General features: G+C 43.7%; 1 protein-coding gene across 3 annotated transcripts in view; it reads right to left on the bottom strand.

Annotated features, from left to right (window-relative positions):
• Window positions 1-27,956, bottom strand: part of LCP1 (lymphocyte cytosolic protein 1) — a 67,271-nt gene that overhangs the window by 24,809 nt on the left and 14,506 nt on the right. The window contains exon 1 of one of the 3 annotated variants that reach the window (XM_065857270.2): window positions 26,462-26,577. The exons of 1 other annotated variant lie outside the window; for it this stretch is intronic. The gene's annotated coding sequence lies outside the window, so the exon portion shown is untranslated. Of the gene's footprint in view, window positions 1-5,875; window positions 6,066-26,461; window positions 26,578-27,956 lie in introns of those variants that run through there. One more of the 3 variants, XM_065857190.2, reaches the window with a different exon arrangement.

Raw genomic sequence — 27,956 nt, 5'->3', positions numbered from 1 at the left:
AGTGCCATGAGGATGGAGCCAGGCTCTTCTCGGTGGCAAACAATCATAGGACAAGGGGTAATGGGATCAAGTTGGAACACAAGAGGTTTCACTTAAATTTGAGAAAAAACTTCTTCTCAGTGAGGGTGCCAGAGCACTGGAACAGGCTGCCCAGGGGGGTTGTGGAGTCTCCTTCTCTGGAGACATTCAAAACCCGCCTGGACATCTTTCTGTGTAACCTCATCTGGGTGTTCCTGCTCCAGCAGGGGGATTGGACTGGATGATCTTTTGAGGTCCCTTCCAATCCCAAACATACTGTGATGCTGTGTGATACTGTGTGAAAAGCATATTTCAAAGGGAAATGCTACATTTCAAAAACACATATTTAAGTTGGCAGGAACAACTTAACTGTGAATTTGGAACTAAGAAAGTTGAATAAATGACTAATATTTACTCACTTTCTACCATCAGAGCTTAATTTTCTTAATGCACTAGTACTCTGTTAATAATACAATAACCTAGTTGTTGGAGAGTGATCAGATAAAGATTTGTATGTATGTTCCCTGTCATATATAAATTTCTCTATTTCTTCTGCTTTCTTTGCTTCAAACTTGTTTGTTTTTTCTGAAGGTGATGAAACAAGAGGCACTCACTGTTGCAAAACATAGCTGTTAGAATTGCCTGGGGCAACGTAAGACTGTGTCCCACTCCACACACAAAACTCTGCCTTTTACTTTAGCAGAACTCACAGCTCCAGTTTCTTTTCTTTTTCTTGTCTCATTCTCAAATTCGATTTCCAAAGGTCTGGTTTTCCATAAGGATTGGGGAGTATTTCCCCAGCTGTCTCCTGCGTTATCTTTTCCTTCCTGGCTGATATCAAAGGGGCACCACCATCAATCCTCCCCCAACACACAGCCCACCACGAGCAGGCAGGAATAAGAGAAGGAGCCTCAGAATTGTGCAGAAATTCTTGTGATAGATCTGTAGTGTCTTGCAGACCAGAAAAATATAAGGGAAAAGGGAGTATCTTGAGCATATTCAATCTTTGTCCCATACTTCTTGCACCTTTGGTACCCTCCTCATTCCTGGTCACTCACTATAACATCCTTGATAGGATATTGCTTCTCAGAAACATTTCCCTCTACCCTTCTCTCATAAGGTCCCACACATAAGTCCATATATCCATACACATCTCTGTTCAAATTGTGTGTCTCAGTCATCTGACTTTCTACAGTGTGGAAGGGCTGAGGAGGAGGCAAGGAAAAGATTTTTGAGTTGGCCTCTGCTAAATATTTTACTTCTGGAGACAAGTTTTTTTCATTTTCGTTCTCACCAAGTGGTGAGAAAAAGAGAAATTATGCATTAGATGGCATGTCGAAAGAAGAATCAATGCTGTCACCACAATAGTGTGGCCCAGAAGTTCCTCAATTTTAAAGTTTCATCTTGTGCTCATTTACAGAAAACTTCAACTAAAATGCAGCAGGCAAAGCCATCTTGTTGGCAGTCAGCCACACATATTTCTGACACAATTCAGAAGAGTTTATCTCCCAAATAAGCTTCATATTCTCAGCATACTTGCTATTATCATGCTTCTTTCTCACATAATTATTATTATTGGTTGTGATTCTTACAGTTGTGATCAAAATAATGCACTTGTATCTTTGCACGAGTAGGGGGATCCATAGTGCACCTACAGCAATGCAGAATAGTACCATTAACGCTAAATTTCCCCAGTCTACTGATGGTTTGGAGCAGTGATAATTCACAGAGATGGCTCTAGGTACTCAGCCATCTTAGACAAATAAACAATCCCATCCATGTCCTTTATTCTTGTTTGGCATCACAGTTTCCAGGCAGATCGCATGGATAATTTTTTGTAATAGGCTTTTTTCTGTTAATGATGTAAGATAAGAACTAGAATCCATATATCTCTTCCTTGCTGGTGAGTTGTTCAGCTAGCCAGCTACTCAACATGACTGACAGCATCAGCAAATGCCATCAGATTTTGAACTATGTGTCAATTAGATGCATGTCTTACACAACAACTTTGAAAATCATTGAAGAAGCATAAAGAATTGCGGCATCTTTGATGAGGTGAGGAGGGTCATAAAAAAAGTTTGTTTTTCAAGCTGTACACTTAGTGGTATGACTATTTCCCTATTAAAATAGCTAAAGATACACACAAGAGCTTTTTGTAATTTCCTCAAAGATGCTGAGTTAAATTTTAAATCCAAAAATAGGTAGAAACAAACTTGGCTCTATTAGCAATGTGTACTTTGGATATTACAGTGCCTTCAGTCTGAGTGGGATCTTGCTGTTTAAATCAGCATATAAAATACAGAGAGGAGTCTTTCTGAAGTTATGGCAAATAGTTCCTCCCTGGTACATGATAAAGATTCGCAGTGTAGCCCACAACAAATGACATTCAAAGGCATTTTTGAAGATTGGTGCCTGCAACAGCAAAACCTCACCGTGTATGCAGGCACTGAGTTTGCTAAGCTGTTGCACTTCACATATTTTATTTTGTATACAATTTGAAGAAACACAGAGAAAAGACATTTATTGCTGTTCAGAAAGCAACATGGTGATGCCCATGAGTTATTTTCTTAATGTTCTGTTTTATAAAGGACCTTGTTTGTCAATGCGATGCTTGAGTCCTAAATCAAATATGAGTCAGCAGGGCTTAGGAAGGGAAAATCCACAGAGCTTGTAGAGAAATTAAGGTCTCTTTCCAGTATACCACTCAGTGGCAGGGAGTGCTAGTCCTTCAAGGAAATTAAGACATTGAAGAAGCAGAGATGTGAACCCATAAAAACTCTCCTTATGTGTCTTTTATCTGTCAGATACAACCTGCCAGGGGGACAGCATATATGTGCATATTATTCTGCAAAGTCTAGATTTTTTTTTTTTAAGAAAAAAATAATCCAATACACTACGTTTTTTGTTGCATCAGTTGTATTTTCTATCCCCTTACCAAGACAAATTAGCTAGCTTTTAAGTGAATACATTTTTCCATAGAAAAAAGGAACATTTGGATTCTCAAATGCTTTAGAGTGATTTTTTATTTTTTTTTTTTTTCCAAATCGAGCCAAATTAACAAACATCTTCAGTCGTTCAGCACTGTCCTATTTGGCAAGGAATGCCCTGCCCCACACAGTTCCATCTTTGCTAACTAAGGTGGGGGAAGAGGAGAACACCAAACCCTGGAGCAGATGGATAAAAGCCTCTCTTCCTATTCCTGTAAGGAAGTCCTCATGCTGCAGCCCAATGGCAGAAGGTCAGGTCACAAAGTACTGACTCAGTCCCAAATGTCCTGTGAAAGCTGAGTGTCTGATACAAGAAAAGGAGAACATGGCCTGTGTTTATAGCTTATTAGCAGGAAAACAGTTCCTCCGTGCATGGAAAATATTAAAAACACATTCCAGCTATAAAAAGGAGGTAGTTAGAAATATATATTTGTGTTTGAATGATTCCACCTGGATTTATGAATCTGTTGTTGTTGCTCCCACGCTGGGAGCTGTATTCTGTCCTCAGTTTTGCAGGACTTCTCTCTGCTTTCAGCAGGATTCCCAGGGGCTTAGCAATTCCCTGGGTGACCAGGCCCTTCCATCGGCCAAACCAGACCAGAAAACAGACAACAGATCTGAACATCACCTTCTTTATGAAGTGTCCTGCTGCTTGGAACCCTCTCCTGCAGTGGTGCTGTCCTGGGAGCCGTAGAGTCTGAGTGCAATGAGGAACCAAAGCAGGAGCTGGAGCAGCAGGAGGCACCATCCTCATGGTGTGGTCCCTGAGCCCCCACTGCCAGGCACCCTCAGGGCAGCACACCGCCCTCTATGATTATTTGATGATTCTATGATTCTATAATTCTCCTCCACACAGGCACTGCCTCTATGTCCCAGACACCTGGAGGTGGTGATTTATTTTCCATCCTAGAGCGTTCCCCTTTGATAATTTCACAGATGCAGGGCAGAGTCCCCCACTCCATCTTACAGCACAGCTGGTTTCAGCATCCTAAACGCTGTTTCAGTTTTTTTCATAAATATTTTTCCTTTTGATAAATATTTTACATTTTGTATCAGCATTTCACTGGAGTCTGCTGTTTTGCATGAAAGTGCTATGAGTATGAAAATCAGCTACATTTCTGAATGCACTGTACTCTCCTAATCTCCCCCATCTCCTTCCTTCCCCTTTACTCAAGCTCTTTCTAAAGTTCTTCCACACATTAGAAAAAGACATATTGTGACAACTTTACTGTAGGATTTCTATCAAGATAGCTCTGCTCCATGCTCCACAGCTGTATTTTAAGCTGTTCATGATGGAAATCAGAAGGAAACAGGTTAAAAAAAAAAAAAAAAAAATATATATATATATACATAATGCAACACAATGGAGTGCATGATATGTTCTGCAAGCAGGGAGAGAGAAGCAACACCACTAGACTCATTTAAGTACAATGAGTTTCATATAGGATCTCAATCGTTTTATAACCATAAAGGTACTCAGTACAAACCCCTGATTTCAACTGAGGAAGCAGATTCAAAACCAGTAACATAATACCTTTTTTTTTACTTATTATGTGAACACTGTCTTCATCTTCTGAACTAAGTAAATCTGGATCTCATGGTCAGGATTGAAGCAGAAATCCCCATTCTTGTTACTAGTAGGCAGGCAGGTACTTCCCAGCCCCTTCTGGCTTTAGCATCCCTCCTCAATGGAGTTTCCCACCATGGATGGGGTTTCCACAGCTCCTGCCCACTCAGAAGAGTTTTTCCAGCCCCAGCCATGGCCCCCCTGTGGACTCTCTGGCCCCATCTTAGGGGGGCAAACTCCTCCTGTGTGACAAGCAAGAGGGGAAGAAGGTGACACATGCTGGGGTTTCCCTACATGAGAGGTTTCGGGGCGTGATCTACTTCTATCAAGATACTCAAACAGCCATCTGCTGAGCAACCATCTGCGCTTCTGGTGGCACAATCTCGCCTGCCATTTGCTAGAGATCATCTTCACTTGGTATCTGCAGCAGTGAGAGGTCAACTGGCCACTGGTGTCTGTGACCTTGGCCACACTAACAGAGACCTGAAATCCCATTTGCTGGAAAAGTCAAGTTGCTCACAGGCTTAAGGGTCAGGTACAGACAGTGTTCAAACCAAATGCACATGCTGAGGAAACCACTGTCTGACAAAAAGAGCAAGTCTACTGCTCTTACAGAGCAAATAGTTAAGCCCAAAGGCTCCTATTCACAATACTACAGCCTAAAATGTCTGTAGATGTTTGCAAGTCATAGCTCATCTACAGCCTGTACTGAAATGCCAAGGAAAACAGGACAAACATGAGCAGCTTCAACAGTCAAGATCTTAAAAGGTAAATACAATGTTAAGACGACCCCATATCATTTTTAAAGCTGAAGTCCTTACTACAGTCAAGCTCCACCATAAATCTGTTTTATTTATTCTCTGGAGAGTAAAATTACATTTATAAAAGTCTAGTATGAATGTTCTAACAGTCAGCAGAGTATATGGTAAACATATATAAGGGTCAAAATACATTAGCTTTATGAATCAGTGTTTTTCAGCACTGGAATTACAATTACCTTCTTACAGGGATCCACTCTGTAATCTAGATAATGGCTTCTTACTTTATCACACCCTGCCAAACTAATGCAAAGTCAAAGACTACCACTTTACTCAGTCAAAGACCACTCTGCCCAATTAAATCCACCAAATACTTTCCTGAAGGTCAGAAGAAATGCTGTGCACTAGAGAAATGGAACATGCTTCATGCTAATACAGAACCTACACTGCTTTTTCATGGCGACCACAATTTCCTGTGCCGTTAAACTGCTCGTATGCGCGATGAGGGTGGCTTGCTAAAAAAACAGCAGGTGCTGTGATCTTACCTCCCAGGTTCAAGCAGTGGGTCCAAACTGCTGAAGCAACTTCTTGACAAGCTGCAAATCCAACAGAAAGGGAGAACTTCTTAAAAAAAACCCAAACTTTTTGTAGGTTGGGGAACTGTGAAGTAGTATGTCGAAACAGGTTGCAGCGTCACCAGGAAAATCTTCCCTTTCTGCAGAACAAGTAGGCAAGCCCAAGACTGTGAGCCCAAGACTGAGCCCAGAGGAGGAAGTGACTGGTGACAAAAACGTCACAGTGAAATAGATTTTGTCTTTATAAGGGAATTTAGCATTCTCTGGTCTCCCTCTTCACCTCGTTACTCCTCCAACAGGTCCACTGGTATATACCACTTCCTCTAAGTTTTATTCCTCTTAGGTTCCATTCTCTCTCACTAAGCACATGCACACACAAAACACCTTCTGTCTTTGGCAAGTAAAAGCAGACACATTTTAGACTTGCAAAACAGCAAGGTCTGTAGTCCTACCCCATGCTCAACACAGGGCTAGCTAGGGCACTTGGGGCAGTGTCTCCAGGGATGGAGACACCTCAGCATCTCTGGGCAACCTCTGCCAGCATGACTGTCCTCACTGTGAAAATCTTTTTCCTTGCATATGGTTGGAATTTCCCTTGATGCAACTTGTGACCTTCCTGTTCTCAGTGCTCACCTATGACAAAAGACTGGCTCCATCTCCTCTATAACCTTTAATTAGGTAGGTGTAGAGACCAAGAAGATCCCTCTGAGTCCTTTCTTCTCCAGGCTGAAGAAATCCAGCCTTCTCCACCTCTTTTCAGACTTCATGTGCTCCAGCCTGTGACCGTCCTGGTGACTCTCTACAGTCTGTCAAAGTCTTTTTTGTACAGAAGAGCCTCAAACAGGACACAGTGCTCCTTACATCACATCACAACTGACACTGATTTCAAGGGCATGTTTTCCAGCTACACTGAGGGTGAAGCACAAAAGTGATTGATGGATGCTATCTTTCAAACCTTATCATGCAGTGCTGCAGAAGTTTTAACAGAACTGAAAACACAACATCAATAGATGAAAGTGATTCATCAACCCCATGGAGATTTTAGGGAATGTCCTGCCTTAACAGCAAAATTCCCATCACTTTTCACAGGCTGAAGAATCATCCTTCAGCTTTTTTAACAACTGTTCTGACTTTTACCTCTGAAAACAGGCAGCTGAAAAACGAAACAGAGTGGCTTCAATGTAAAAACTGTCATTCACAATTCTTCAGACCAGCTGGACCACCAGCTACATGCTGATGTAGAAAGCTTCAGGAAAACCTTCTCATGAACAAACTCCCATAGTTAAAATCCATCCTTGAAGCACACATAGATTCGCTGCATTCAGAACTACATTGAAATGGGTCCCAGGCATTTTTTTTTATAGAGGACGTTTTTTCTACTAGAAAAATACCTCCCCTGTGGTATTCCATTATTTGACAGACTGTGCCATAGCTCCTCTTCTTTGTTTTCTAGGATATTTAACATCAACCCAACGGTTTGCCCCAACTTCTTTCTTACAGACTTTTTCCAAACTGTTAATAATTGCTGTTGCTCTCTACAACATCTCCTAAAATGCTGCAAAACCTCTTCTGAGATAGGGAAAAGGTCACCATATGGATAATACTGCACCGCTATTTGGTATTATACTGCATGCCTTAAATCTAACATCTTACTTGCACAGGAAAACTAGTGGCGGGTGTTTCCTTATCAGAGATGTTTGCTAAGCACTCTTAACATTCTCTCTTGAGTTATTATAGCTTATGCAGAGGTAGGTGAGGGACTCAGATTTTCCACACTAGTGTATGATATTTTATATTCATCTCACTCAGACTGAGCTCCATACTGCGTCACCAGTACACAGCACTGATTCATACCAGTACATACCAATAGGCACCAGCTGTGCTAAACCAGTGCTCTAACAAGCTTCGAAATACAAGGACAGTGGGGATGATATTTAAAATATGATGGATTTATAAGGCACGTATAAGCAAAAGATTTTTACATATTTGCCATGTGGACCATAAGTCCCTTTCCCTTTTCAAGACATACTGGAAAATTGCTCTGTATACCTAATAATGCTGTCTCTCCAATCATTATTAGACATAAGTAGCCTTTACACACAACCCCAGCTGAAGTCCTGTCATTATACCATATTATTTAAATTCTGTGTTGTGCATCTGGGAAACATCACACAAATAACAATTTTATTTGGCAGAATTGGAATACATTTAATTGGTACGATGCAATAGTTAACTCCTACCTGTACCTGGTTAACTTATACCTGTGTGATGTTTGCTTGTGGTATTGCTGACAATGTATGACAATGAGCTCTCTATTGTGATTTCTTACATGGGGCAGAATGCTGCAGGAAATCATTATAGTATCAGTTTCCTAGATGTGTGCTGAATGACTCTTCAATATAAATAGTTTTTATTTTGCAATAAAGTATGCTTATGGTTAGCAACAGGCTAGATGATGTTACAATAGGATGCATTGTGCTACTAAGTTAGATGTCCATTACTGTCCTGCATTAAAAAAATAATACACTCGACTTACAGCTCAAGTCTTAGGGTCAAAATACCAACGAAGCTACTTGGAAGTTTGCTTGCATAAAAGGCAGAAGAGCTAGAGAGGGATGTTCCTCCAGTTACAGGTAAAAACATTAGGAAACAGCTAAGATTGTCTACAAATCAACAGGCACAGAGGAAGACTATAATTATAAACAGATCATGCCCCAGAGCCACAGCAGAACAGGTCAAAACCAGTTCTTTCTTTTCCATTGTCACGGCTAAAACACTTCAAAACCCTTTCCCATGTGCCTGAAAGACCTTTCTTTCCACCCACCTCTTACAACACTGGCACCATGATCCTGCTGTCCGTGCAACGCAGGCACGCTTCGCTGCAGGTCAGCCAGACCGTGTCACCGCAGGTGTCAAACCCTTGCATGGCTTTTCTCCTCCTCTCCCACAGTCTCAGCTCCCCTCTGCCTCTGAGCCAGCCCCGCAGCTCTGCATGGCAATGTGTGTTCACTCCTGGCTTGCCGATGGGCTCTCATCTTCCTCCCCTTCACCCCTGGGGTGCCTCAGGGACCCTTAGGAAGGGTGGCGACTGCCTGCTTCCTCAGGCCATCAAGCCTGCAGCAGCCGCTGATCCCATTTCTGCCAATGAATGGGAACTATATTCACAGGAAATAGGGCATCTACCTAAGAAGAGGTACAGCAGTTTCATTGTACTTGGCAGAATTTGGTTCTGGCAGTCCGGAGACGGTTTGTAGAGATCCCCAGCTGAGGAAAGAGTTGGGGTCTGCTCTAGGGGAACAGTTTCCTTGTGAAAACTAGGGAAGGGTGTTCCTGCAGGGGCCTTTCTGGCACAACCACCTCTTGGCTCTTACATTTGTAACTGCCCGCTGCAGTTTCCCAAGACCTTTACCTTCCTGCAGACTGCTTCTGCTTCAGGGAATGAGCTTCTACAAAAGCGGCTATTTTGCAAAATCACATTTGTGTAATGCAACACCTTCCTTGCCACTGCTGATAGAGTCATGAGTTGTGGACAGGTCCTCCATCCAAGGACATACACAGGATGGGACGGGTGTGGTGGGGAGGAAAGCAGAAACAGCATCACAGATCTTCCAAGCTGACAGTGGAAGCTTCCTGTGGACCTTGCGAAGTATCTTTGTTTTAATGACAGCGCAATTTTAAATTAACCCTTTGAGAATAACCTTCTGATCAATGACAAACCAGGGCAAATCAAAATTAATGGAGATTATTTAAAAGTGATCTCATTTAAAAAAAAATAAAATCTTGCTCTTATATAAGTACAGAGGATCTGATCTAATTCCCACTACAGCTTGATGCTATCTGAATCACACCTTCATTCCGTATGACCCTGTTCTTGTTCCTATTAAAGTCAGTGACACTTCTGTAGCCACTAGTGATTTAGGTACTGAAATGCCTGCCTTGTTTCTGAAAATGGACCCTGAGTACTTAAATGCTGTTGAAAGGTAAATGAGTCCTTGTGAAGCAGAAGTCATTACTCTGATGGTGTGTGCTCAAGTCGGGGGAGGTAATTTGACCCACGGCTTGGACTGTCTGTGTTAGCAATATATCCTGAAATGCCATGTGTGATCTCTGCAGGAGAATGCTAAAGACTAGGGGCTCTGCAGGATGCATGTGAAAATAATACCGTTTACACTGCATGCTCCCTGCGTTACATCTGCTAGAAAAAGCCTTGAGAATGCAAAGCAATGACGTGTGATCCCATTGAACCTGCCACAGCACGGATACTGGGGTCTTTTGGGGGAGGAAATCATGATACCATGAAATATCTATTGGTGCAACAGGAGCTTCTCATTCTTTGTCTCACTCTGGTCATGCAAGAAGGAGGGGACAGACCTACCCCTGCAGCGCTTCATCTCCATCTAGAGTCTGCCACCTTATGTTCTCCCTCCCTAAGACGTAGGATCTCCGATCCCCATGCAACCACCACCCTCCATGCCAGGACCCACCGACACCCATGGACCTCTTGTATGAGCATTGCCAGCACCGCCCTGCACAGCTGCTGCATGGAGCCAGAGGAGAAAGGAGAAGGTAGCATGGAGGGTGGTGGCCCATGCTACACAGGCATGAAGGAAATGAAGGGAAACTTCTGCCACAAAGCAGAGCTGGTAACCTCCCATTCAAACGAGCAAAAAGGCATTTAGACTTGGCTGAGAGAGACATCTACGCTTGTATGCTGGCATGTCTGGAGATAGAGGCACGTAAAAATAAGGTCTCCCATACTGAAAAGTGTGGTTTTGGTGCCGTCATTCTGAGAAGCAGTGGCTCTCTAAAGTACACCCTTTCCCCTGGAGCTGGGCACAAGAATGGCCAGGAGGATAATGTCCTGTTAAACATAGGCTAGGAGACTGGTTTGTGATTTTATATGCTTGTGCAGTTTTTGGTTTCCAAACCATTAACTGAAAACCTGGCTATGAGCTTTCTAAGGCAATCTTTATTTCAGTTTCACTGACAGGCTGTCTTATTTAGTAATAAAGATGAGCCACAAAGATCAAAAAAGCTATGAGTAGTCTGTTTCCGCAAAGCAAAGCAAAAGATCACTCCTAAGCAGGGGGTACAACCAACCAAAATATATGTGTGGGTGATTAGGAGAGGAGATCGGGCAACAATCAGTTGCTGGTCTTGGAGAAGGTTGTTCTCTCAGCAGAAGGAGCCAGACATCCCTGTGAAACAAAAAGCAGATAGCTCTGAGGCCAGGGATGAACTTTGGGCTGTCAGATTCGGTACCAAAGCCCCAAAGTGACTTTGCTTCAAAGGGATCGCCTGCTCCGAAATGACAGTGTCTGAAAGTCTTCCTTATGGCCCAGTCCCAGACCCTTGTGGTAGGAGCTTAGCCTTACTTAAAAGGCATAAGGAACAAGATTAATTTCCTGCAAGCAGTCTGAACTTTGAAGGAGACGCATTTAAGCAAGTGAAAAATGAAATAGCAGGGGAAAAAAACAACTGTAAAATGAAAGCAAGAATAAATAAATAACATGAAAGTGTATACTCCACTACAAATTTAATAAGCTACGCCCAGCCATGAATTATTGAGCAGAACCATCCATTTGTTGCAATGGGGAGTATTACTGAAATATTAATAACAGTGCATGAGCTAATCTTAGCTTTTACTTGGTGGGGTGGAGAGAAGAAGAGGTTGGGAGAGCCTGGCCACTGTTAACCAATGGAATAGCCATGGCCCGCACAAGGAGGGCAGGCAACCATGGGTCTCCTGGGAAAGTGCCCAAATCCCACATTGCAAACAGAGACCAGCAGTGAGTCTGCTAGCTCATAAACCCACTTCCAGGAGGATACGGGTCCAGAAGAGTCATTTGCAGAGGCTATTGCAACAATGTTGGCTCTCATGGTTTTGGGTTGTTTTGCACGCCTATGAAAACCAGAGTTTTGGTCAGACCCTGACTCAACCCAAAATCTGTTTCCCAGCTGCTCTGATTTTCTTTAAGGAAATATTTTACCTTTGTGATTGGGGGGGGGGAAAGTATGAAAATGTGACTTTGATGGTTCAGTGGGCCAGAGGCTTATAGGAGTAAAAAGCATGGAGAAACAAATGGAACAGATGTTTTATTTTTAATGTTTTTATGGTTTTTTTGCAAAGCTGGGAGGAAACAAAGTCATCATTTTTGAAAATCTGAATCTGGCAAAAGCTGTGTCATAGTTAACCAATCTTCTCATTTATCTGTTACACTTAACAGCCTCATTCTCACTCAATATTTGGAGAATGAACTGTAGATGGCTTGGGCTTGGTAGTAAAATGGGCTTCCCTAGGCCCCCGCCCCTGTCCAATATGTGAGCACCAGGCTCCACCATGTGCCCAGGGCAGCTGTCACAGCAAAGATAAAGCTCTTCTGCTGGGAGCACAGGCGCTACCACCCACTGCCAAAATTTCAAGTACCTGTCTTCTGCTGCAAAGTGATGTGATAGCAGGAAAATATCCCCCACAATTATAAATGAAGCTGCTCTCCTGAACAAATTCTGCACAGGTGGCTTTTTGCCAAGGAAATAATAATTCAATTTGCTTTGGATTCAGACAGAAATCTGCATACAAACACCTGTAGGACTGAACAAAATATCATGCAGGCATGTTGCATACATACCTTATTGTACAATCTATCATTATGTTTTGATTTAATATGTTTTTAAATGTTGAAAATTTTTACCTCCTAGGCTGTTTGCTTTACTTTTAGTTTATTTTTCTGTGGTTGGTTGGTTGCTTGTTTTGGGGTTTTGTTTATTTGGTGTGAGTTGTTTTTGTGGCTTTTGTTTGCTTGGGGTTTTCTTGTTTTGTTTTCATTTTGGTTGGGGTTTTTTGTTGTTTTGTTTTTGCTTTTTTCACTCAGCTTCCGTAAAAGTTACATTCTTCTATCTCTTCCTCTTCCTTTGTCATGTTTCCCTTTATTATTCCATTTTCCCTTGACACATTTTCTGTATTTTTTTCCCTTCTCTCACTTCTTCTTGATGTTTCCTCACTCCCTGACTCCTGCCCTAGTTGTTTCTGCTTGCTTGTGTTCACACGGTGCTGTTCTACCAGTGTTCATAATATTTCTAAGGGTATTCAGCTCAGAAGCTCCACTTCTTTCGAAGCCTCTCACCTGCATTTTCCAAGCCGGGGGGGTCAACATCCTGAAATTCTGCACAGAAACTGCTGCTCAGAAACCCATACAAGCAGTTATTAGTTTCTTGTTGGGAGAGGAATTTGCTTGCCCTTGGAGGAACTTGCTGTCTTTCTACAGTACATTAAAAAAAAAATCTCAGTATAGAATCACAGAATCTGGACAACAAATGCCTGAACCAAGGGGATTTCATTTCCAAGCCTTCCTGCAGGTGTGTTTGCAGACCCAGCTCTGCTTCTGGCTCTGCCTCAGGAGGGCTCATCACCCTCTGGCAGATGAGGGATGAGGCATTAGTATGGAAATTAAACACAGGATGTATCTGAGGTCAGGTTTTCCACAAAGGTCCTGAATCGAACAAACTCTTACCTGGTGCATCTGTGTTTTTGGAAAAGGAGTGCAGACAAGACCACACTCTTTCCCAACAAATCTAGTCCCAGTAGATGGTTTTTTTTACATGGTTATTCAGAAATCCTCAGAGTCAGAGCCTGTATTTGGGATGAATCCCATCCATGACATACATAAACTGACAAATATGACGGGAAAAAGCTTGGGAATGGGGAGACATTTCTGCCCATCTCTCCCTGCTAGCAATCATGAATACCACTTGCAGCTGGTCTTAGCTGTAATTCTGCATCAGCCCAAACCCCACAAAATCCCAGTTATGATTCCTTCATGTTTTCAGTATCAGCTTTGCTTATCTCAAATAAGCAAAAACAAGGTTTTCCTTGCATTTGTTTTTCACCTTCCTCTCCAAGTGGTTGGCACTGACACCCCTTGGAAGCTCAGCTGAGATAAGGCGGGAAAGATGTCAATAAGCTCTGCAAGGCAATTGAAGGGTATTCCTCCAAAGATATGTTCCAATTCTGTTATAGAAGTCTATACAGAGCAGAAGCTGGGCTTTGACAGAAATGGTGGCCAAGGTTGTGAGGCTTTGCACACCTGAGCAAAAGTTGGAGGCAGCCTGGACAAATTTTAGCAAACAATGTATTTAGCACCTGACTAAAATATGGTCAGGAAGAACCTCTATGTTGGAGTAATAGTTAAGTTAGCAATCATACGGAAGACACATATTGTAAAAGAGAAAACTAGACTTTAATTTTGCTGACTGCTTAAAGTGAAAGATCTTTGAGGGAACACAGAGAAATGGAAAATCCACCACTCATAAGCCAGTACTTAGTGTGAAGTGTCAGACGTGTATCATGTGGCATGAGTTTGCTCACACAGAAGTTGCTTGTGTTGCTACCAGTGGGTATCATACATATCACTGCTAGTAGACAGACAGAGCACATCCTTAGACAAGCAGATGAGTTTCTCATCTCCTCATCCTCACTTAGCTGCTTCATCTTCTGTGCTGCTATGGCTAATGTACACTGAAAGCCAATGAGGCAAAGTCATCAGGTATGCTTTCAAATGTTAGAAGACTCAGAAAAGCCCCTAAACAACTGTTCTTGAAAAGGAGCACAAAACATTAGCTTTAGTGTTACCTAAAAGACAGATAAACTTAAAACAAATATTAATTACTCTTTTAACACAGCATTCAAGGGGCACAGGGGAAAGAGAAATGTTAAACAATATGGTAGCAAATGAAAACTCCACCACAGTAATGATCTTGTATGTTCATCAGTGGCATTAGGAATTTAGAAACCAAGGCCTTCCACAGGGCAGGGCCAGGAGATAAGCCCTCTGCTATCCAAGTGACAGACACACTAATAATCCCAGCCAGCGCCTTCTTTGCTCTTCCAGATCACAGAAAAAGAACAAACTCTTCCAGGCAGCTGCCCAGAAACCCCCCATATAAACAGCCCAAAGATCAATAGTGCTTGACAATATTCAGCTCTGCATCCCGCTAAATAAATGCACAGACCACAGAATCCTTGCAGGTCAGCCCCAAGTCAACAATGAGGTCCATTTTTCTAGGCACTCACTGACATGTAGGGAGCAAGAGCACACAACCCATCCCCTAATCCGAAACCCCAAAAGGGACAGTGTCGCTCCCAGCCAGTGTTGCTGCCCACTTTCCACCCTTCGTTATACAGCTGTGCCAATGAGCAGGTTGGCTTTGGAGATGACCTTGGGCAGATCCATTTAGCTACTTCTCTGATATTGTGGCAGGATGCAAACTCCCCCTCTCTCTCCCTCCCTCCTTCAGTATGGAAGGAGTAGGCACATCTCCCTCTCTCTCTGCTGTTTGAGGCTAACAGCTTCTTTTGTTTGGCCCCAGAGCACCCTGGCCAGGGCCATTAGGAGAAGGGAGTGCCGAGGCGCCAGTAAGCTGCTGGGCACCTGTGACCAGTGTGGGGGATGTTTGGAGGCTTCAGGGGCACCCCACAGCCGGTGTGGGGGTGCAGAGAAGCTTCTGGAATGCCTACAAACAGATCTGATCAGCCTATAAAAAACGGGATTCTCATCAAGACTCCGCTCATTGTCGCGGGTCTCTCGGAGCACGAGTGAGATGCTGCCGCCGAGAGCCCCTCTCCCTGGGATGGAGACCCCGCTTGCCTTGCTGCCACGGGTGTGAGTAAAATTTCTCCTCGCAGGATTGCGAGTGTATTTATACTTTCCATGCACACGTGCACGTGTAACTTTCTGTGCTCAATATGAGCACATGTAAAATTAATCCTCGCATAATCGCAGGTGTATTTTCCTCCTGTGTTTCCACATAAGCACGTGTAACTTTCCGTGCTCAATACGAGCACGTGTATAAATTATTTCCTTGCACAATCGCGAGTGTGTTTTCCTCCTGTGCTTCCACATAAGCACGTGTAATATTCCATGTGCATTTGCACGTGTATTAACCCTCGCAGGATTGCAAGTGTATCATAAATTTACCCTCACATAATTGCGAGTGTACACTTTCCGTACTCACTATGAGTGCGTGTATCTCTTTAAAATAATCCCGCACTGTGTTCAGGCAAGTGTGTACTCCTCCTGGACTCAGAGACGGCTCTGGTATTGTTTTGGAGAAGCCACGTGCATGCACGCTGTGGACCGCCTGTTGTATTAGTTGCTGTCTCTTAATAATTTTCCTCAACTGGTACTCGAACCTGTATTTAAGTCACTTTTGGAGTGCTAAAACCCTGTTTCTCACCAGTTTAATAAAAGTTGTTTTGGACCCTGTTGTCCTTTAAACCAACCTCGCGGTGCCTCTGTGACAGATATTTATTAGTGCTGCATGCAATGAATGAATGGCAAATGCCATCATTCCACATTGTGGGGACACAGACCCCTGAACACATTCAAGACAAAGGAAATCTCTGCAGATGATACCACTGGCCAGCTTATGCCATGACCTGGAAGCGGACAACTGTCTGGAAGCAGACAACTGTCTGAGGCATGGCCAGCAGCCCTGCCATCATTCGCCCTGGCCAGGCAGCTGAAGTTGTGCCAAGGACCAGACACAGGCATGTAGGGGGGTTGGTGCCTGTCCTGTGGCAGCAGCAAGGACGGGGGAAAGCTGATGGTCCATAGGCAGGGTGGGGATGGAGCCAGACCAGCTTCTCAAATAGCTGAGAGCCATTCAGGGAAGCTTATTCTTTGCCTCAGTCTCCTCTGCACACCTCAAAGAGGTTAACTGAGGGCACACAGAGGAGGGATGGGCACCAGAAATACCACCTGAGCAGTAGGATTTCTTGGTGCTCTGTCAGTGTGAGATGGTGTCCTCCCACAGCTCTGACACCTCACAGTGCTGGCAGTGTTTTGCATGCTCCATGGCCACAAGGACTGAGCCAAGGAGGCTGCAATGTGAGACCTTTGCAGATCTCCAGAGGCAGGGGTATCTACACATCCCCCCGATGTTGACAGTCATGTTCTCCTGGACATTTTCCCACCAAAGCTGGTGGCAAAGACATGCCTGGCAAGTGCTACCATAGGCAATATGTACAAACTGGCCATAAAGTCCACTCCAAAACTCAGGACCAGGTACAATGAGCCATGTTACTGCTCAGGGATGAAAATGGCCTCAGTCGCTGTGATGTGCTGGCCAGAAAACATCTTCCCTGGCACCTCAGGTTTGCATAGAGGAATGAGTAATGCAGCCAGGAATTTTTCTTCCAGAATCCTCCTGGGCACTCAGCTTTTTTTTTTTCCTTTGCATCTTGGTGTTTTCTTTGTTCCTAGAGCTGGTTTCTACAAGAGTTCCTGGAGCCTTTGGGCACTGTGGTTCCAGGAATGAAGAAAGACAGAAGATAAGAAAAAAAGCTTCCCCAAAGGGCTTGAACTATCCCAGATGAGACAGGGAGGGAGGTAAGAGAAATCAGATATAAGAGACAGACAGAAGGATGGTTTGCTGTACCACCATCATTCAGACAGCCGCAAAGGGTGAGGGGAGAAGAAAGAAGGACCATCTTCAATTTTTATTTTCCACCCCTTTGCTTGCCAGGGCTGAAGGACAGGCACACAGGACAAGTGGAATGAGACTGAGATAAGAAACTGGCACAAGCACTGAACAGCTCAAGGGAAAGAGGGTTCAGTGTCAAGAGTGGCAGGAGCAGTCTGCCTCCTGGTCAAACTTGCTTTGGCTGGTTTAACACTCCTTCAGGCATTTCTTTGCCTTTTCCTACCTGGTGAGTTATGAGCTTCACATGAGCAGCAATGAGTTTCCTACACAACAGTAACTCTAAATCCTTTCTTAAGGATTCATGTGGAAAGTATCTAAGTTGTTAGTATAACAAAATATGTTCTTCAGCTTTCACAGCATTATATATTACATGACTGAGTAGTGTGTAACGAAATATGCATTTTAGCCATCAGAAACACTAGACAGCCAAACTATAGAAGACTCACACAAAGATTTCACACTAAAGAAAATCCCAACAGCTGGTCTGGTCCCTCTCCCTCCTCTGCACGTGAGCTGTTCCTGCAACAGGAAGAAGAAGGAAAACTGGGGGGTGTCTCTGATGGCCTGCAATGAACCCCTACAAACCAACTTTGTCCTGACTCATTTCACAAAGATTCACCATGCTCTTGTGCAGCACACTGATACTCTAAGTGCGACCTCAACAGCATGCTGCAGGCTCTGACTAGCAAATCACGTTTAAACAAGAGGGTTCACAGGTGCCTTTGCAAATACTAGATTTAGAACCATAGAATCACAGAATAGTTTGGGTTGGATGGGACCTTCAAAGCTCATCTAGTCCAACTCCCCTGCAACGAGCAGGGACATCTACGACTAGATCAGGTTGCTCAGAGCCCCATCCATCCTGGCCTTGAATGTCTCCAGGAATGGGGCATCCACCACCTCATTTAGTTCAGCCTCTTTACATTTCCTCAGTAGTTTCAGCTGTATGTTGTAATCTCTGTTTCCTCTAAGGCTGAAGAGCTGCTGCCTTTCATTTTAAAAGCAAGTGTATTTCCACATCCCAGTGAGATTTCAGTACTGAGAGCTTTCTCTACTTAGAGCACAGGCACGCACCTTTGATGGGTGCATTTCTGGCCACAGCCACAGGAACAAGGCACCATGAGGACAGCTGGCATGTGAACTATGATGCTCCAGCTACTCTATGCCCAAGGCTATGTTCCAGCAAAGGATCCAAGAGATGTTGACTCGTGAATGAGAGAAAAATTACTATGCATTTAGTAAAAGCCTGTGTATCAGCTGCTCTGCAGCCTTTCCACAAAGTTTTGTGGTCTCCCTTCCTTCCCAGCACACAGGTTATCTGCAGCCACAAACCCCAGCTTTTATTAAAGGTCATATTTTCTGCATGTCCTCCTACATGCCCTTGCAAAATAAGTCAGAATTTAGGCAAAGGCTGTGTGTTTCTGTCCAACATTTCTGGGACACACCACTGCGCGGGTTGTGTGCACCTGGGACAACACAGGAGAGGCCTCAAATCTCCCCACAAGAAAGGCTGTGAGAGGAAGGATGAGATGATAAATACATGGCAGATCCATGGTGGTTACAGCCTAATGGGACACCTGTCTTGCAGCTGCTAGGATTTCTGATTACCATTGGTTGCACAAACGCCTTTAACTAAGGGTAAATAGACACTGAAAGCAGAGCAGGGCAGAAATACCTGAGTTTGCCTAAAGAACCTGGCTCAAATGCTGGTAGCAACTGAGCTGCCACTGACTAATGTATTTTACTTATCTTATTTAGAAAAGACATATTTTTAGTATATACATCTGAGAGAGATCGCCCATGATTTGAAATAGTGGTCTAACCATCGCACAGTCCTTCCTCTTCCAACTTCCTGCTTGTCTATGTGAGGCATGTAATTGTGAAAGTGGATGTTGATGAAGTTTGGACATTGGGATGCAAATGAGAACTGCAGACAAAGGCAAACGCTTGGACACCCGCAACTTTGCAGCAAGGACAGCCAGCAGGGGTTATCTGAAAATTGGTGTAAAATGCCAGTCCTCACCTGACATCTGCTTTTGAATTGGTTTTAAAAATTGTTTTCTCTTTTATGTGTGTAGCATCCACACAAAAATACCGGGGCTTACTGGTGTATCACAGCACTAAACCTGCACTGCCTTTTTAACTGAATGAACACACAAAATGAAAAGAAGGCAGGGGAAGGGTGCTATTTCTTATAAAAATGTGATATATTAACAATTTTTTAAAATCTTTCTGATACTAGAAATCAGGTGTAAAATGTATCAGTCATCCTGTTACTTACAGGAGATTAAAGGTGGATCTGAACGATCTTTAGTAAGCACATTTTCCTTCTCTTATGACTATAAATCTCATTTTCTGGGAAGTATTTCTCCTTTGGTATCTCTTTCTTGACCTAGAAATCTCTCAGGAAAACAGACAATATAAGAACTGTGTTTGCAATATAACAATAAAGAAACTGATCACTGCCTCATCCTGTAAAACATTAACCATCATCAAGAGGCAAAATGTGCAAAACATTATTTTCTCTCTGGAGGACTTTTTTTTTTTAATTATTTGTTCCAAATGCCCTACGCATACTGACACCTCTAGCACCACCTAAACTCCAACACCTTTTGCAAGTATCAGGCTCCCTACTGACGTGTATTTGAAGACAGTTTCTTTTTAAAGAGTTTATGGTTGGTGTTAGTTCTGAGAAACCCAGTCTCATGAGCATGGGAGACCTTCAGTGGCTGATGACCCCAGCTTGTCAGGAAGGGAACAGCACAGTGTTAGTTCCTCTGCCCCAGTGTCCACTCACCCCATCTGTCCATCTGATGTCTGTGTAATTACTGCACCACTTCAAAGGCAGCAGATACTCCCAGGCTTATCACCTGATGGCATCGCAGGCCTCTCCCACCAGGTACAAGCAGGCTCATTCCCCAGCTCGGGGATGGCTTCTGTATGGAGGCAACCCCAACAGTAGGCTTGGTGAGGCACTTGGCTTTGGGTACCTGGTGAGGGGGATGCTTGCCTCTGATTTTTGATCTTTTTAGCAAGTGGAGCTCATCAAAGCTAGGAGTTACTCTGCCTAGCCTTACAACAGAGCGGTTGGTGAGGACCCCCCCTGATGAGCAGGGTCCAAGCCAATGGGTAAGCATGCTCATGGAGAAATGTCAAGCTGGGCATTTTAAAATAGAACTGCTAGGTAAAACTAAGGTGTTTTTTTTAAAGAATGCATAAACTACTTCATTTTAATTCATAGGCAAAACCCAATGTTCTGTTGTTGCTCATCGCGTCACCCTGTTCATACTTCCTGTGTTATCACAGTTCTGATTACCTTTGCTCATTAAAGCCAAGCTGATCAAATCACTAACATGCAAATGGCCTCACTGTGCCTGCAAAACTTAATTCAAGCTATTTCCACTTATGCTGTGTGGTCTTTGCTGTTTTCTCTAACCCTGCATGGAACTGGGTGAACTCTGAGGTCCAGAACCTGAGGACTTCCATGAACTTCTGGTCTAAAGGTCTTCCAGAAAGCCTGGATGCATCCTCTTCCCTGGGACCTAGAGGAGCACAGCACAGCTCTCTGACCACAGCTGCTCAGTGCTTTCTAGAGACTGCTCTATTTTTTCCATGCCTTAAACTAGGTAATCTGAAATCTACGTTTTATTTTGAAAACTCTGGCATGGATACACAGGGGAAAAAACTGAGGGGCAAATTCATGACACCCGTCTGTACATAAAGACAGCAAACATATTGCAAAGGGAAGAAAAATAGCCTGCCAAAGCTAACTAATAGGCGCTATTACCAACATTTCACCATAAAAATCTTGCAAATTGTATTTCATATTTCTTTCAACAGAATGTCAGGCAACAAAGGACTGTATACAAAACAACAGGAAATAAATGCTAGAAAAGTTTGCTGACACTTAGGAATACAGATGCTTTTGAATTTAAAAGTAGGGTAAAAGCTGTATAGTTTGTAGAAAGATTTTGATATATTTTCTTATATTTATTTTATTTATTTTCTCGTAAATGCAAGGAAGCATTTGTCTGTAAGACACACTGAAATGTCATCTTTTCAGTTCTTCCCATAAGTAATAAAAGAAAAACTAGAGAATGTTCTCATTTATCTTTACATAATCATGAAACAAAGAAGTTGCTTCTAAAGATACTATTTTTAGGTACATCTTCAGTGATTCAACTTGGGACTTCTGCTTAAAAGCAGACACTGGGGTTTCCATTTTTCCTTGTTATTTAACCTTGTTATTATGACCATAAAAAACTATCATTAAAAAAAAATTACTCTGTTTTTTTTTCAGAATTTTTTTTTCATTCAGTTCCACTCTTACCCAGCACCCTGGCTCCCTTTTACTGGTACACACAAGAAAATGAAACTTTTCTTGTTTTGGTAGGGTTTGGTTTTTTTCTGCCCTGAGAGAGGTGGGCAATTCAATCCCAACATGACAACAAGCATTTGTAAAAAGTTAACAAAACTGCTTTCATTTCAGGGTTAGGCAACATAACAGCACAGTGACAGGAACTATAATGGGGAAAGAAATTCTGCTTACAGGAACAACAACATTTTGTAAAATACTCAGGTCTCTGAAACAAATATTCTTTTTCTGCAGTTTTACAGTGCTTTAACTTTGGGGAAATCAATTCCAGAAATTATGCTGGCCTCCTTTTCTGAAAACCTTTTGGACTCGCTGATATAAGTGTGATGTGAAAGGCATGTGCTGCCACTCTGCTGAACAAATACTTCAACACTAGGGTTTTAACCACGCTTTTTCATACTGTGGTACCCAGTTTAACCAGGCTGAGAGAGACCTTGGCTATGCTGGCCGGAAGGGACCTCTGGCATTCATCCCCCCAAATCTCATGTTCGGTGGGTTAAATTAAAATGCAATGCTACGAGGAAGGAAACTTTTCTGATGTAAAAACATACCCGATTGCCTCACTCATACATATGAGTCTTCCCAGCGAAAACGGTTCAATTTCTGCAAGATAAGGCCTTGCAAGAACAAAATGAACTGTGTTGATCTTCTTTGGAGATTTTTTTTTAAAGAAAAAAACCTTACAAAACAACTTAAGTGGCTTCCTGAAATGGTAGTAGTCAAGGGCGTACATTCAGAATCTAATAAATGTCTACTAGTGCTAAAATATAACAACAGGAAAGGAAGAGTAAATATTGAAGGTTCAATAATGAAAACCAACAAGGATTAATTTTAAACTAGGAAAATGTTAACTAAGGATTCAGAATAAAACTCTTAAAAAAAACCTATAAGGATGATAACAATAGAAACAGATTAAATAAGGTTACAGCAGATTAAAAAATAAATTAGGTTTATTGAAAATGCTGATTAAGTGGACTAGCTATCATCCCATAAGAGAGAAGGAAATTGGACTAGCTGTCTTCCTGTAAGAGAGAATAAAATTAATGCACTGTATATACTAAGGGTCACCAGGTCACTGGGTAAGGTAGGAAGAAAAGAGGAAGGCTACAGACTGCAGATGTTTACATGAGATTATTCCCCTCCCTAACACCAGGTATCTGACTCAGGCCCCTAAACCTGCACGCAGCACGACCAACTTCAGGGCTCTTGAGAGCTGACTGGGTCAGGGGCTCTGCTTGGGCACTCTCCAGAGAGTCTCTGCCCACATGGAGAGTCTGAGAAAAGCAAAACACTGAAAGAAAAGCAGCTGATGTTTTCTTTGCAGAGTATGCCACCAATTTAGAAATCCATCCCTCACGTCCGCTTTGTAATGCTATTACCAATTTGTGAATTTTCCAGTTGTGTGCTCCCTATGTCACCAATACTAAAGGTCAGTAGGAGGACTAGCAGCATGGTCCTAGCTGCTTCTTGGTGAAAATCATTCGATTTTGGCAACCCACACCATTGCAATTGTTATTTATTTCATCCAGCCATCAAAACCAAAAATATGGATTCTCTGATACAAGGAAAATAATATAATTTCTGATGACTGGTTATATTTTCATGAGCTAAATCTGCAAAATAAATTCATAAATAACATGTAAATTAATAAGTTTGGTTATTTAGCAGTTGTACGGGTTACACACGTGCATGCAGAGGAGCAGCAGTTTACCTCTGAGTTCCTCATCTCCCAGCACATGCTCCCAACATGGCCCTGCCTGTGGTTCCTTGTTGCTTCTTTCTCTGATTTTGCATGGGTGACTAGAAGGTTTGAGTCATCTGAGGACTTCTTTTTTAGCATTGTACCTTTAATGGAGCAAGGGCTATACGAAGTGTGAGTTGTACACAGGAAAATTCAGGAACCGAAGGTCTGTCATAAAGACAGCGATGGGATGTGAGAAAGTACCACATGATGTGGTGGTGTGGGAAAGGGAGTTTCATCTGAACTTCATATTGGTTTCTAAATCAAAGATAAGATGTATTACATACTCCATTAGTGGACTGTCACTCTTGCTGGCCTTCTCTCTCACAATCAGTACATTTTAACATTCATTAAAGGAAGAGAGGCATAATTTTGGATGCAGCTGATGGAAGCACCATCCAGCCAGTCACCCAAGAGAGATCACCAATGGAGATCAGTGCCAGACACTGCTGGAGATCTGGGGCCACAATCACTCCCACCTGTCTTGCCACACCAGACACCCACTCAGGTGGCTGTGCCACCGCACAGCTGCTGTCACGGCTCCTGCCATCACCATGGGAAGGGTCTGGAACAGGAAATGGAAGAAGGCTCTTTCCCCACCAGTGAGAACTCACACAAACCTTTGCGTGAGATGGTGTTTTAAGCACAGCTCTTGTAACTGTCTTTTATGCTGAAACAAACAAAAAGTCAGGCCTTGATCTTGCAAACACAAAGGCTACCTCATTCCTCTCATCTGAAAGGAAACAAACAAACAAACAAACAAACAATCCCACTGAAGCTTGGAGAAGTTTTACCAGGGGCCCCTGTAAAAGCAAAATTTCATCCCGCTCGCAGAATACAGGATGCAAAACCTGCAGCCTCACTCTGCACCATCAGGTGGTCTGGGTCCCTAAAGCACACTCCGGTATTTAACAAGTCGGGTGTTCAGTCTGGGATCCACATACCACCTAGCACTGGCCCATACAGACATGCAGACATTGCTGCAGAGCCAGGAGACAGCACTGTGGGAAGGACGTCTCCTACCACCTTGGCCAGCAGATGCCTGGCAGAGGGGACCTGGCCAAGCCCAAGCACAGTACCATCACCTGCTGTATCCAGGCCGACACAACATCCCACCTACCAAACACTTGGCTTTGTGCATGTTGGTGAAATTACTAATCCTGCTGAATTCAGTGCTCCAGTGAAGAAAAACTACAATTTTTGGCAAGGGTTTGTTGGATTATCCCTATTGCCAGTCATAAAACCTCAATAAAACCATTTATCTCCAAAGGAAGACTGCAACCCAGTATTTCACCACTCAAGAAACGTTTCAGTAGGAGGATTCTGGGATCCTTCGAGTGTCTTTTTAGCCTTCCTCATGGTGTCATCTTCAGTAACACATGCCTGCATCTGAGCAGGAGACTCAGGAGTGTGTCTGGGCTCCCAGATTTGGATGCTCACCCTAGTTGTACCCTAACTCCAAACCCAAAGGCAGGTATGAACACCCCCGTTCTGCCTCCCATGGAAAGGGGTGCCAGGGTGGGTGGACACACCTTGGTGGACATGCAACTGTCACTACTACACAAAAACAGTGACACCAGAGCTGCCCAAACGAGCTTACAGCCTAATGGGGCAGACTTCGCGACTTGGCAGGGCACACATGTAAGGTGTATTTCTTCTTTGTGAAGTTTTGCTTTGAATCTCGCACTGCTACGCACAAAAGCCAATGATAAAATAAATCACCCGGGCATGATATTGATTCTTCTATGATGATTACATAAAAAATGTAAATGCCTTGGCCTGTTACATAAATAATTCCCCTCTGGCATTCATTATGGACGTTGCAGCCATACCTTTAATTTCATTTACCCAGTTTCTTTTGTGAAAGACATCCAAATTTTTCCTTCAGCCTATTCCACTCACTTTCTGCAGTGGAATACGTGCAAAGGAAGAGCAGAAGTGGAGGCAAGAGAGGGGAATTGATTGCTGCCAGCCTGGTAGGAAAACGTTAACCTTGCAGGCAAGGGACAAACAGCAGAGTCATCTGCAACGTGCAAACCAGCTTCTTCATTTCCATAGTGAGTCAAGGGAAATGCCCTTCAGAAATTCTCAAAACTATTACCACTATAAAGAAGTTGTCTTTAGCGGGACCCTGTGGACAAAAAGGAATTTAAAAAATAAATAAATACTACGATTGAATGTATCAGCAGAGCAGTTTTTGACATAGAAAACGATGCTTGGTGGTCAGTGTTCACGTAACACAGATGCAGACTACTCATTAGTCCCTAAATGCAACCAAATGAGATCATTTTCAGGTAACAGAGATGCTAAAACTGCCTCCACTTCGGTGTCCCATCCCTCCCTGTCCTGTTCAGTCCCCTCTCTGCCCTATCCCACATTTCTAAGTGACTTACAACAGACTCTTTATACCCAAGCAAGATCTCTCTCATACTTGATCAAATGCGGTTTGCTTGAACCAGGACGGCAGTGCCGAGTCTATTTCTGAAAGTAATTATATTTCCGAGATTAATTTGAAGAGGTTTGGCTCAGCTCGACCCAGTTCGCTTTAAGAAACATCAGATTTACACCTGCTACCCCATCCAGCCAGCGGGTGCTGCAGTACTAAGGCAGAGTGTGACACCAGCAGCCCCGTTCCTAGCCCCTCGGGGGATGTATGTTAACCATACAGAGCTCCACACACGCCCTCAGCTGCTCCCCAGGCCCCGCACCCCCTGCGGGAGCACCCGCTAAGCCTCCGCCACCTGGGGACAGTGTCACCGGCCGTTCTCCCCGGCCCCTCCCGTCCGAGCGGCCAGGGTTCAATTTAATTTTTCTTTTCTTTTTTTTTCTTTTCTAGGTAAGCACCGGGGTGGAAATAATAATAATGCTAATAATGAAAATAATTATGATAATAACAATAAATTATCCAATAATTAAATAACGAATTACGCGTTAATTATAATGATTAGGGAATAGTTACCAGCCAGGAACCGCGCTGCAACAGGCGATGCCGGGCGGGCGGCGGGGCTGCCGCACCCCCCTCCGCCTGCTCCCACCGCCGCCGCGCCGGGCCCTGCCGCCCCGGGAGGCCCCGCCCACTGCCCGTGTGGTCACGCCCCTTTCGCCTGCGGCGAGCGGCGAGCGAGCGAGACAGCGGGGTGATAGAGTGCGGAGAGGGGCAATGAGGCTGGTGAGGGGCCTGGAGCACAAGTCTGATGAAGAGCGGCTGAGGGAACTGGGGCTGTTCAGCCTGGAGAAAAGGAGGCTGAGGGGAGACCTTATCACTGTCTACAACTACCTGAAAGGAGGTTGTAGCATGAAGGGTGTTGGTCTCTTCTCCCAAGTAACAAGTGGTAGGACAAGAGGAAACATCCTCAAGTTGCACCAGAGGAGGTTCAGATAGGATATTAGGAAAGATTTCTTCACAGAAAGGATTGTCAGGCATTGGTACAGGCTGGTGGAGTCACCATCCCTGGATGTGTTTAAAAAGCTTATAGATGAGGGATCTGGGGGTCCTGGTGGACAGCAGGATGACCCAGAGCCAGCACTGTGCCCTTGTTGCCAAGAAGGCCAATGGTATCCTGGGGTGTATTAGAAGCGGGGTGGTTAGTAGGTCAAGAGAGGCTCTCTTTCCCCTCTACTCTGCCCTGGTGAGACCACACCTGGAATATTGTGTCCAGTTCTGGGCCCCTCAGTTCCAGAAGGACAGGGAACTGCTGGAGAGAGTCCAGCGCAGAGCAACAGAGATGATTAAGGGAGTGGAGCATCTCCCTTATGAGGAAAGGCTGAGGGAGCTGGGTCTCTTTAGCTTGGAGAAGAGGAGATTGAGGGGTGACCTCATTAATGTTTATAAACATGTAAAGGGTGAGTGTCACGAGGATGGAGCCAGGCTCTTGTCAGTGACAGCCAATGATAAAACAAGGGGAAATTGATATAAACTGGAACACAGGAGGTTCCATTTAAATTTGAGAAGAAACTTCTTCACAGTGGGGGTGCCCGAGCACTGGAACAGGCTGCCCAGGGAGGTTGTGGAGTTTCCTTCTCTGCAGACATTCAAAACCCACCTGGACACCTTTCTGTGTAACCTCTTCTGGGTGTTCCTGCTCCGGCAGGGGGATTGGACTGGATGATCTTTCGAGTTCCCTTCCCATCCCTAACATTCTGTGATTCTGTGATAAGGTTCTTAGGGACATGGTTTAGTGCCAGTGTTAGGTTAACAGTTGGACTTGATGATTTTAAGGGTCTTTTCCAACCGAAATGATTCTATGAATGGATGAATCAAAGCAAGAAGTCCTGGGTGTGTGTACAGAGTTTGCAGATGTTTGCATGGTGAGACCAGGCTGCCCCTATTTAGATCAGAGGCAGGAGCTAAGTCTGGTTAAAGGTTTGTCTGTTCTGCTTGTGTCAAACAGTGCTGCACGAAGAACCTTTTAAATGAAGATGTACAAACTATGATAAAGATAAGGGAAAAATTG

This window comes from Patagioenas fasciata, chromosome 1, assembly GCF_037038585.1.
Source record: "Patagioenas fasciata isolate bPatFas1 chromosome 1, bPatFas1.hap1, whole genome shotgun sequence".
In the NCBI taxonomy this organism is placed as follows: Eukaryota; Metazoa; Chordata; class Aves; order Columbiformes; family Columbidae; genus Patagioenas; species Patagioenas fasciata.
Note: the sequence above shows the minus strand (reverse complement) of the source record. Positions and strands in the feature narration are given on the sequence as shown.